The sequence below is a fragment of the Cucurbita pepo genome, chromosome 10 (assembly GCF_057944985.1).
Source record: "Cucurbita pepo subsp. pepo isolate OVF chromosome 10, ASM5794498v1, whole genome shotgun sequence".
Taxonomy (NCBI): Eukaryota; Viridiplantae; Streptophyta; class Magnoliopsida; order Cucurbitales; family Cucurbitaceae; genus Cucurbita; species Cucurbita pepo.
The window spans coordinates 14,130,822-14,142,974 of NC_141807.1; the positions used below are offsets into that span (position 1 = coordinate 14,130,822).

At 36.4% G+C, this 12,153-nt stretch overlaps 1 non-coding gene across 1 annotated transcript; it reads left to right on the forward strand.

Annotated features, from left to right (window-relative positions):
* Positions 1–10,700: 10,700 nt before the first annotated feature.
* Positions 10,701–10,773, forward strand: TRNAA-UGC (transfer RNA alanine (anticodon UGC)). Its single transcript has one exon. It is a non-coding gene; the product is annotated as a tRNA-Ala (tRNA).
* The last annotated feature ends 1,380 nt before the right edge of the window (positions 10,774–12,153 follow it).

Below are 12,153 nucleotides of genomic sequence, written 5' to 3' on the forward strand. Positions count from 1 at the left end.
TCTTTTGAAATTTGGATGGAGCGTTTTTTTATCCCAAATGGCATAACGTTCCATTCGTATTGTCCGAAAGGGACATTGAAAGCCGTTTTGTACTTGTCTTTTTCTGAGATCTGAATTTGCCAAAATCCTAATTTCATATCAAATTTTAAAATTATTTTTGCATTTGAAATTCTTTGCATTAAATCTGATTTATTTGGAATTGGATATCTAATCCATTCCAAAACCTTATTTAAGGGTTTGTAGTTTATTACCAGTCGCGGGACTCCACGTTCCTTCTCTCCCTGGTTGTTGACGTAAAAAGCCGCACATGACCAGGGGCTCTTTGACGGTCTAATAAGACCCTTCTGTAAAAGATCATTGATTTCTTCTTTGCACAATGTTAGTAATTCTCTATTCATTTGAATAGGTCGGGCCTTCATAGGAATATTTTTCTCCTCGAAGTTTTTGACATAAGGAAGATCAACTGTGTTGCTTCCTATTCCAAAAGGCATTAGGGATAGTTGAACAAATTTCCCTTTCTATTTCAGTTTGTAAAGTTTTGATTTTAGACTGGACAGTCTTATTTTGAATCTCTTCTTCTATTCTTTTGAATGAAATTTCTTCCTTTAAAAAAGAAATTTGTTTTTTCTTATAATTTAATTCATTTATTGATTGAATAATTGTATTTTTTGAAGGTTATTTATTTCACTAATCCTTGTGGTGAAAGAAAGTTAAATTTTATCTTCTTTCCTAAGGCCTTTGACGGTAACCCCTCTTCATTTATTTTAAAAGGATATAATTGAGTAATGAAAGGAGTACCTAGGATTACCTCTTGTTCTAAGTCCTTTACTAAAAGGAAGGAATTTACAAAGCAAATTCCATCATTGCAAACATGAACTTTTGATAGTTTGTAATTAATTTTGAGTTTGTTGTTGTTTGCACCTCTAAGACCCTACTAGTTTTTTCAAAATACTTTGTAGGTATTAGGCCTTCATGAATGCAATTTTGATCGGCTCCAGTATCTATGAGAGCCTTTAGTGTGATTTTGAAATCATAAATTTTTAAGGTAACGAGAGCATACCATTTTTGATATTGAGAAGTGGTGATGGCTCCAACGAAGGAACTTTGAAAATCTTCTTCGTCCAGGTTCGGTTGGGCAGTTTCCCTTTGTTCGGGCAGCCTTTCCTGAAGATTGAGAATTTCTTGACGAAGCATATAAGATTCTGACCTAGTTTCAGATCTTAACGCCTGTACCTCTTATTTGAGATTATTAATCTCTCTTTGTAAATCTTGAGTAGTGAGTTCTCTCGGTTTTTCAAATCTTTGGAGAACTGATTGGAGTCTATAGGGATTTCTTTCTTCCCTTTTAGGTGGCTTAGAGATTGTCATAACAATTTTTTTTGAATTTCTGGATCTTGAACTTTTTCTACTACTTTGAGTAGAATTTCTTGATCCTTTGTAAGGACATTTATGCATCCTTCGCACGTCCTTTTTCCTTCTTGTTCTGATTCGTATTCTGTGCTAGAATATGAATCGGATTCTTCTTGGAGTTCGAGGATTTCTCCCTCGCTGGATTGTTCTGAGTCGGTTAAAAGCTATTCCACTAGTGTGACTTAGATACCCTTTCTTTGTGATATCAGTCATGCTATTTGAATAGCCTGAATTCATCATAGCCTCTCCACCGGTTCCAAAGACTCCTTCGGCATCAATGTGCTCCAATGAAAGAGATCAGGCCCTTTCGTGAACCAGAACAGGCTTAGTTGTGTCTAAACCAAAAGTGAGATCTTTTCGCGTATACGCAATCTTGAAACCCAATTAGCTCACGGACTGTCTCCTCAACCCTGGCGAGTATGAGTGCTTGGTAAGAGAGAATGTCGAATGAGAAAGACATTTGATTACAACAACATTCACAACTACCAAAGTGCACTAAACCTAGTAGAGATCTTCGACCTAACGATAATGGAACTTCAAGCCCATTTAATCAATCCGCTCTGTACCTTATTGTCGACTGAATGGATGCACGCTACGCCTAAATTCTCTCTGAGTCACCCGGAGGCGAAAGGAAGATCAGATCCAAAGTTTACGAATTGAAGAGAAAGTGGATCTGAGTTCTACACGCTTTCATTTTCAAAAGCTTCGCTTGCCTACGGTACTTTATTCAGGATGTGCAACAATACGGTCATCTCTCAGCCGTGAATAGAGACTTCCTTAATCATTTCCTTGGCGGATAACACAAATGAAATCGCTTCCCTGACCGCCCATCTTATGAGTCCATTCTTGTCTTGTTGGTTTGTTGTACTATTCTATACCTCTCTCGATTGATAGAAAGACGTTCGGGAGCTGGGAGGGCCTATCGTGAGGGAACTTTCCTTTTCATGGTAGGCAAAAGTAAAGTGGGAGCTGCATATGTCCTCGGTGATCAAGGCAGAGCGACTCCTTTAAAAGAGGTTGGTTTTATGGAAACTGTTAGATCCGCTTTCGTTAAAGAAAAAATAGGACCTCTTGGTTTGGCCGATGTCGATTCGTATGGCAATGCGGACTCGACTCAGGATGAGGATTCCGCTTTTCATACTGCTGCTATGAGCCGAAAGAGCTGGTAAGCCATCTTGCTAAACGAAAGGAAAAAGCACGTACGGGTTGACCTTGTAACAAGGGGCGGGGGCCAGCCAAAGAAGGTCAGTCGGACTAGGTTAGGACCGTTGATCTGGTTCAGCTAGGTTCTTCCATGCGATAATGTATGCGTATCGGTATCTTATTTAGGACCGGTTGCTTCCTCTTTTTGTTTATATGTTTCGAGAAACCTGCTAAGCCTGCCTTTCTTACCAGGTATGATTCAATCTTTCAGCTCAAACTTTCCTATCGTCCGACGGAAAAGGTAGGAGTACGACTACCTTTTCCTTTTCTTGCCCGAGCCAAGGGATCATTCAGTTTCTACCAAAAAGTTTGCTATCTATTAGTTGCCATAATCGAATGTATTTCTCATTTCACGATAGCTCTTCCAAGAGCTTCCAGGTCCGTAGTAGACGAAACCTTGGACTTTTATCGGACGTATAGCATTGCCTGGTGAGCTCGCCGTTAAGGGTTGGCCTTACAGGAGATCGAGCAGCCTTTCTTTCCCTACCTGGTATGCTTTCCCGATTATCGTGCAACTAGCCAACTAGCCAAAGATAGAGGGAGAGGGATCATGTCAATCAATTTGTATGTGCATTTTGTCCGTTCTGTACTTGCCTGCTTAGCTTTCTTAGCCAACATCTCCGGTTTCCCCCGAACCAAGAGGTCCTACTTATCCATACCCAACAGTCACACTTTCAGCTGAAAGACTGATTTTTTTCATAAAGTCGGTTCATAGATCAAGAAAGAATGAAGCTGCTTACAGGGACAGTTACGCGATACGTCTTTTCATACTCGCCTTTTCTTTAACCCTGCTATCAACCTAGCCATTCTTGCTTGTTGATTTAAGGGGTCTCCCCACTGTAGACTACTCGGATTGGTTCTCGCGTCCCTGTGCCAAAAAGGATGGGCGAGTTTGGTTTGAGTGTTCATCGATTAGGTGAATCCATATACTCTGGGGGGGGGGGGGGTGAGACGAGGTGTAGCGTAGTCAGGTCAGCGCATCAGTTTTGGGTATGTTGTCCGCTAATGGTTTTAGGAAAGGGGGTACAAATTTTCTACATAGGTCATCTGTGGTCACAATCCTTTTAAGGAAGATGCTCCCAAATAATCGGTGAACAATAGCCTTTAAAGAAGTTTCAGAGAGCAAGAAGAGGCAGAACAGAGAATAGAAGTGAGTCGTTCAAGGAAGAAGGAACTAGTAGGTTTAATTTGGGTTCGTTTGAACTAAAAAACGAACACAAATTTAAGACTCACTAGCCCAAAGTCCATATGTGGTAAAAAAAAAAAAAAAAAAAAAAAAACCTTCCATGGCCAAACCCTTATTCGCAGTTCGCATCCAACCATTTCGTTTTCAACCTACACGTATGCTCTAAGCCAAACTCACGTAACTAGTTAGAAGATGCGGCCCACAACTGAATGGAAGACAAGTGTCACAATCGCACTCTTGCAGTAGTGAGACAATGATTATGTGACATTTGTTCTAATCCAATGAACAAGTCAACCATGCAAAATTTAGACTGAACGAACAATAGCAGTGTATGCTCGAATCACATTTAGAAAGAAATATTTTAGAAAACGTGAGCGAGAAAATACGTTAAAAATAATTTCAAATAAAGCAATGTTATAAGCTAAAAGTGAAGAAACAACAACTGGTCACGTTCTCCTATAGTACATTTTGGGACATTTTAGTCCTGATGGGTGTAGATATGATTTTGAGAACTGATCATACACCTCGTATTGGCACAACAATAATAGTAAAGGCCTATCTAAGATGAAAGCAAGTAAAAGGGGTTTGGAATGATCATGCCACCATGAACCACAAATCGTTTACAAGAATAGCTGAGACATCTAACATGCAGCCACAGGCAACACGCCTTGGCCAATCATGACCGCGACATCTGCCCTTACACAATTTGTCAATATCTTTATCAACCGGCTCTTCATAAATCAACGTTGTAGGATGAGGTTAACTTTAGATCTCGCGACGTGCTTCTAGCTGATCTCAGTATTGAGGAGTCTTTTCCAACCTATTAGGACCTGTTGAAAATCACTTCTCGGTTTGTTAACTCTTCAAGTCTTCTCTGTTGGTGTCTTTCCTACTTTCTTCGCTTGAAACAATTTCTTCTTTGCATGATGTCATACCACCTGCTTTTACTTGATGTTTTCTTGGTCAGAATAATAACGTTTATAGTTACTGACGTGGACAACAGGGTTAGTCTGTATCCATAGGAGCAATTGGATCCTATATGATGTATTCCTAATCTTGTGGACAACTTCGACTAGTCCATAGAATTTTTCCACCAGTCTTTGGTTCTTGTTGCTTTGAACTCAAAGTTGATTTGACCTTAACTTATCATAACTCTCTATTTGCTTTGAAATTATCGTGGTCGACCCTTCTCTTCATCCGTCTGGATGGTATTTCTGCGTGAACATGTGTTGCTTTAGTGGTTTGTTTTTGTCTCCCTTCTTCAGTAGAGGTGTTGGCTTGGTGTCTTTGCCAAGCATTTGAGTGATCACTGACAAGAGCCTTTGCAGGTCAAATATTTCTTCTTACATTTTCTCTATCATGTTCTTTGTGTTCATTTAGATCAAGTGTGTGCATTGTTGTGTTATTCTAATAACTGGTATCAGAGCGAGGAGAGATTCACCACGATCTGTGAAGATGGAAAGTTCAAAGACTGGAATTGAAAAGTTTGATGGATTCGATATCAGTATCTAGAAGATGCAGATTGAAGACTACCTATACGAGAAAGATATTCAGGAACCCATTTTGGGGGTGAAGTTGGATACCATGACCACGGAGGAGTGGAAGCTCAAGGATTGTCACGCCGTAGGGTTAATCTGGTTGACGCTGCCAAGGAACCAAAGAAAGTGCGATTGGAAATGGTCCATACAGACGTTTGGGAACCATCTCCAGTTTCTTCATTTCTAGTACCAAAATTTCATGGATTAGATGTCTCGCACTGTGCAACGACAACTCTCTGTTTTCCTAAGGCTAGTCAGATATCTCATGACCACTCTTTTCCTCCTCACCATATCTAGACACTATAACGTTGATCCACATTGTCTTATATAGTTAACGTTCACTCTTTAACGTCCAAGAACATTTTATAACTACCACGAAAATCAAAACATACAATAAATTCATACAAGTTTTACAACATATCATATAATACAAAATAGGGTTAGACTGCATACTTGGTCGCGGAGAGACGTGTCATCGAGCTGAGTCATAGAGATATACAACTCTTTATCCTAAGAAAAAATCTATATAATTTAAAATTTGGCTGCTCTGATAGCAATCTGTCACAACCCAAATTTCAAGGGTTCAAAACTCAAATAGAAACTAAAATTGAGAGTGAAAACAAATAAAAATAAAAGTAAATTAATATAAAATAAGAAAATGTTGTAAAATTAAAATGAGATTGAGTAACACAACATTAAATATAAAATAAAATTAAATTATAAGACGGTGTTGTTCAAATTTATCCAAACAAAAAAAAAAAAGTGTTTGGGATACAATTACAAAAAAAAAAAAAAAAAAAAAATACAAAAGAATTCAAACACAAAGACAGACTAATGCTACATAACAACCCCATCTGTGAGTGCACAACCTTTGAAGGCTCCCTCATCTCAACGATAAGTTCCATTACGAACCCATCCAAAATAATCACACTTGTGACCGCATCTCCTAACTTTAAACGGCTAGTCTGAACATGGTTTCGTCACGAAAGCTTTAGAGATAAATCTATATTTACAAAAATATTTTTCTCTTAATTTATAACTAGTCATAAAAAGAAATAATTAGGTACAAATTTGGTCTAGAATTCAAAACTTTCAAATCTTACTGTTCCTTAACCAGATTCAAATCCAAATTCTTAAACTCCTAGTACCTTAAATAAAGTTGGTATCCTCTCATAAAACAGGAATTTCTCTTAAGATCATTAAATTCTTATAGATTCCACACTCAATATCATTAATACAATTATGTTTTATCTTGAACATGCCAAACATGAAACTAAAGTGCGTTCAATTCAACTCCATTTTATTGCCATCTTGAATGATGTGTAGGGTATATTCTTGATTTACCTTAAAGTTCTTGTGACATGACAATTCATATTAGTTAAGCTTTTTGCAAAATCACAAGTTAAAAGACAACAACGACGAATCTAGGTCTATTAGTCAATTCAAAGACAATTTCTTTTTCCATCTTATCCATAATAATAGTTCAACTAAATCCATATTATGCAAAGAAACAAGTTTAGGACTCATAAAAATAACTACCTAAATTATGTCCTAAAAATTTGGAAACATAAGTTGTAGTTGATAATTACACAAAATTTTCCCTAAATCCATGAACTCGTGTCCAATTAGTCAATCCTAAAGATTGTAACTAGCATATAGTAATTGAAGCTCCACATGAAGTAATTTAAAGTTCCCCTTAACTAACTAAAGTTCATCTCATCTTTAATGAAGCATGAATTGCACTGAAGTTCATGAAATGCTTATAGACTCCAACTCTAAGTACTATTAATGCAATTATGTTTCATATGAGTTTGTCATAAATGAAACTAAGGTGCATTCAATACAACTTTATTTTCTTGTCATACGAGGCAAAATAGAAAAATTAAATCAAACAAACTGATGAACTGAACTGAATCAATCCAACCAAAATTGATTAGTTTGTTTATTTTGTTGGGTTGTTGGTTTATTTGATAACCCTGGTATATTATAACAATTCAACTTTTCGTTTTATAGCCCTCCAACTACTAAGAGAAAAATATATTTGAGTAGAAGCTAAAAATATTGGGTGTTCAAGAAAAGACATTTGGTTTAGTGGTATGATTCTCACTTGGGATGCAAGAGGTTTTGAGTTTAATTCTTGAAATGCCCCTATGTCTAAATCTTTTCTTATCTAAGGACTTCATATTTGAAATCAACCTAACTTCATACTCGACATTTTATACTTACCATCATGCTCTTAATACTCAAAGTCTTTCTTAACATCCCATCCCAAGGTTTTATTTGGCTCAAAGTCTTTCTTAACATCCCATCCCAAGGTTTTATTTGGCTCAAAGTCTTTCTTAACATCCCATCCCAAGGCTTTATTTGGCTCAAGTCTTTCTTAACGTCTCATCCCAAGACTTTATTCTCCAAGACAAATTCTACCTCCGAGGACTTCACGTGTTTCCTGCAATACGACAAAATACGACCTTAATACCTAGGCCTAAGGCTTCATACATATGTTTCAAGTGGTATAACAAGGGTAAGGCTTCATACATATGTTTCAAGTTGTATAACAATTTTCATGCTTCATACATATGTTTCAAGTGGTATAACAAGGGCATTTGGTCTAGTGGTATGAAAGTTCGATTCTCAAAATGCCCCTTCATGAGATTGTAGTATGAAAGACATTTACCAAGTAAATAAACACATTAAAATAACACAAGTGACACGTATGTAAACTATGTTATTAATATTTTATTTCTATTACATCTTTCCTTATTTATGAAATAATGAGCGGAGATATTTTTCATTTTCACAATTACTGATGACGGGAGGTTTAGGATTTTTTAATGTAAGAATCGTGGGGATGTAGCTCAGATGGTAGAGCGCTCGCTTCCGGTGTGGAAAGTACGGAGATCGATACCTTGCATCTCCAAATGAATCGATCACTAAACTTATGAAATAATGAGCGGAGATATTTTTTCATTATCACTAAATATATTATTCCATCTTTCCTTGTTTATGAAATAATGAGCGTAGATATTTTTTCATTTTTACCATTATTGATGACGGGAGGTTTAGGGTTTTCTAATGTAAGAATCGTGGGGATGTAGTTCAGATAGTAGAGCGCTCACTTCTGATGTGGAAAGTACGGGGTTGATACCATGCATCTCTAAATGAATCGATCACTAAATATATTATTTCTTTTCAATTTTTTCTTATTTACGCCATAATGAGCAGGGATAGTTTTTCATGTCACTATTATTGATGACGAGACGTTTAGGATTTTGTGACATAAGAATCGTGAGGATGTAGCTCAAATGGTAGACCGCTTGCTTTGCATGCGAGAGGTACGGGGATAGATACCACGCATCTCCAAAATAAAACTATCTATTATTAAATATATTATTGAAAATTATTTCTTTTCAATTTTTCCTTATTCATGACAGGTTGAGTAGCAATATTCTTCATTTTCACTATTATTGATGATGGAAAATTTAGGGTTTTGTGATGCAAGAATTGTGGGGATGTAGCTTCGCTTAGCATGCGGGAGGTACGGCTTAGCATACGAGAGGTACGAGGATCGATACCTCGCATCTCCAAAAGAAACTATTTATTATTAATATTTTATTTCTATTCAATATTTTCTTATTTATGACATAATATGCAGAGATACTTTTTCATTTTCACAATTATTGATGAAGCGACATTTAGGGTTTTTTGATGTAAGAATCATAGGGATGTAGTTCAAATGGTAGAGCGTTCATTTCCCATGTGGAAAGTACGGGGATCAATACCTTGCATCTCCGATTGAATCGATTACTAAATATGTTATTTCTTTTCAATTTTTTCTTATTCAGGACATAATGAGCAAGGATAGTTTTTCATTTTCACTATTATTGATGACGAAATGTTTAGGACTTTGTGACATCAGAATTGTGGGGATATAGCTTAGATTAGATGGTAGAGCACTCGCTTTGCATGCGAGAGGTATGGGGATCGATACCCTGCATCTCTAGATTTTCTTCATTTTCACTATTATTGATGATGGGAATTTGAGTGTAGCTCGGATGTAGCTTATGATGGGAAATGTAACAATTGTGGGGATGTAGCTCGGATGTAGCTCGGATGTAGCTTATGATGGGAAATGTATTATGATGCAAGAATTGTGGGGATGTAGCTTATGATGGCAAATGTATTATGATGCAAATGCAAGAATTGTGGGGATGTAGCTTATGATGGGAAATGTATTATGATGCAAATGCAAGAATTGTGGGGATGGAGTTTATGATGGGAAATTTAGGGTTTTATGATGCAGGAATTGTGGGGATGTAGCTTAGATGGTAGAGCTCATTTAACATGCAATGGTAGAGCTCATTTAACATGCAAGAGGTAAGGGGATATCCCACATCTCCAAAAGAAACTATTTGTTATTAATATTTTACTTCTATTCAACCTTTCCTTATTTATGACATAATTAGCGGAGATATTTTTTCATTTTCACTAGAATTGATGACAGGACATTTAGGATTTTCTGATATAAGTATTGTGGGAATGTAGCTTAGATGGTAGATTGCTTGCTTAGCATGCGAGAGGTACGGGGATCGGATCGATACCTCATATCTCTAAAAGAAACTATTCGTTATTACTTTATTTCTATTCAATTTTTCCTTATTTATGACATAATGAATAGCGTTATTTTTTTATTTTCACTATTATTGATGACGAGATGTTTAGGATTTTGTGACATAAGAATCTTGAGGATATAGCTTAGATGGTAGAGTGTTTGCATCCCATGTGAGAAGTACTGGGATCAATACCAGGCGGCATCAACAAAGGAAACGATTACTAAATTATATTAGTTCTTTTAAAATTTTCCTTATTTACTACATAATGAGCGGGGATAGTTTTTCACTTTCAATATCATTGATGACGGGAAGTTTAGAGTTTTTTTGATGTAAAATCGTGGGAATGTAGCATGCGAGAGATACAGGGATCGATACCTTGCATCTCCAAAAGAAACTATTCGTTATTACTATTTTATTTCTATTCAATATTTCCTTATTTATGACATATTGAGTAGCGATATTTTTTTAATTTTCACTATTATTCATGACGAGACGTTTAGGGTTTTGTGACGTAAAAATTGTGGAGATGTAGCTTAGATGGTAGAGCGCTCGCTTTGCATGCGAGTTATACGGGGATTGATAGCCCGCATCTCCAAAAGAAAGTATTTAATTTGTTATTATATTTTTTCATTTTCACAATTATCGATGCCCCGCATCACCAAACCAAACTATTTGTTATTAATATTTTGATATTTTTTTATTTTCACTATTATTGATGATGGGACATTTAGGGTTTTATGATGAACAAATCATGGGGATGTAGCTCAGATGGTAGAGCGCTCGCTTTGCATGCGAGAGGTACGGGGATCGATACCCTGCATCTCCAAAAATAAGACTATCTATTATTAAATATACTATTTCTTTTCAATTTTTCCTTATTCATGTCATGTTGGGTAGTAATATTTCTTCATTTTCACTATTATTGATGACGGGAAATTTAGGGTTTTGTGATGCAAAAATTGTGGGGATGTAGCTCAGATGGTAGAGTGCTTGCTTAGCATGCGAGAGGTACGGGGTACGGGGATCGATACCTCGAATCTCCAAAGGAGAGAGATTGTTTTTTTAAGTATGAGTTAATTTAACATGTTATGTATAAGGTTGGTACCAGAGATCCCATATAGAGAGAGGACTTATTGTAAGTAAAGAAAGCCTTATAGATAAAAGAGAGTAATGTCCCATGTAGAGAGAGGACTTATTGTAAGTAAAGAAAGCAATCTAGTGTCCCACAAGCACATATAGAGAGGACTTTGGTAAAGAAAGCAATCTAGTGTCCCACAAGCACATATAGAGAGGACTTTGGCTATGCCATTCTTATAGATAAAAGAGAGTAATGTCCCATATATAGAGAGAGGACTTATTGTAAGTAAAGAAAACAATCTAGTTTCCCACAAGCACATATAGAGAGAGGACTTATAAGTCTAAAGAAAGCAATCTAGTTATACTGCTACTTGTGGAGAGGGAATTTGTTGAATTCGTCAAAAGATAAGAACTGCTACTTGTGGAGAGGGAATTTGATGAATTCGTCAAAAGATAAGAACTGCTATACTACTACTTGTGGAGAGGGAATTTGATGAATTCGTCAAAAGATAAGAACTGCTATACTGCTACTTGTGGAGAGGGAATTTGATGAATTCGTCAAAAGATAAGAACTGCTATACTGCTACTTGTGGAGAGGGAATTTGATGAATTCGTCAAAAGATAAGAACTTCTTCACAATTGCAATATCTGACTAATGAATATTATTGTCATTTATAGCTTCTTATAGGATGGCGGTAGTCCGATGCATATGATGGAACTTCTTCACAATTGTAATATGTGACTAATGAATATTATTGTCATTTATAGCTTCTATCACAATAATATAAAATTTGGGGTTAAAGCCTATATGTGATTGAAAAGACCATTCACCACAAGCTTGTAAATTAAATTATATCTACCACCTCTGAAATTTTTCACGGCAAACCTTCCAACAGCTTGCACTTTTTCGTCATTGACATCCTTAATTGGAACTAGATTTTAAGGCAAATCTTCTCCACGACTCACTTTGGAACACTTTTATAGATAGTTTCAACAAACTTACTTTGCTCCTTAATACTTTGGAGTTCAATATTTATAGTTGGAGAACGCTATTCAAATTGATAGGGTCGAATCTTACAACAAAGTCTAATTGAGCCTCCCTCTATTAGGAGATAGCTTCGAATCAAAT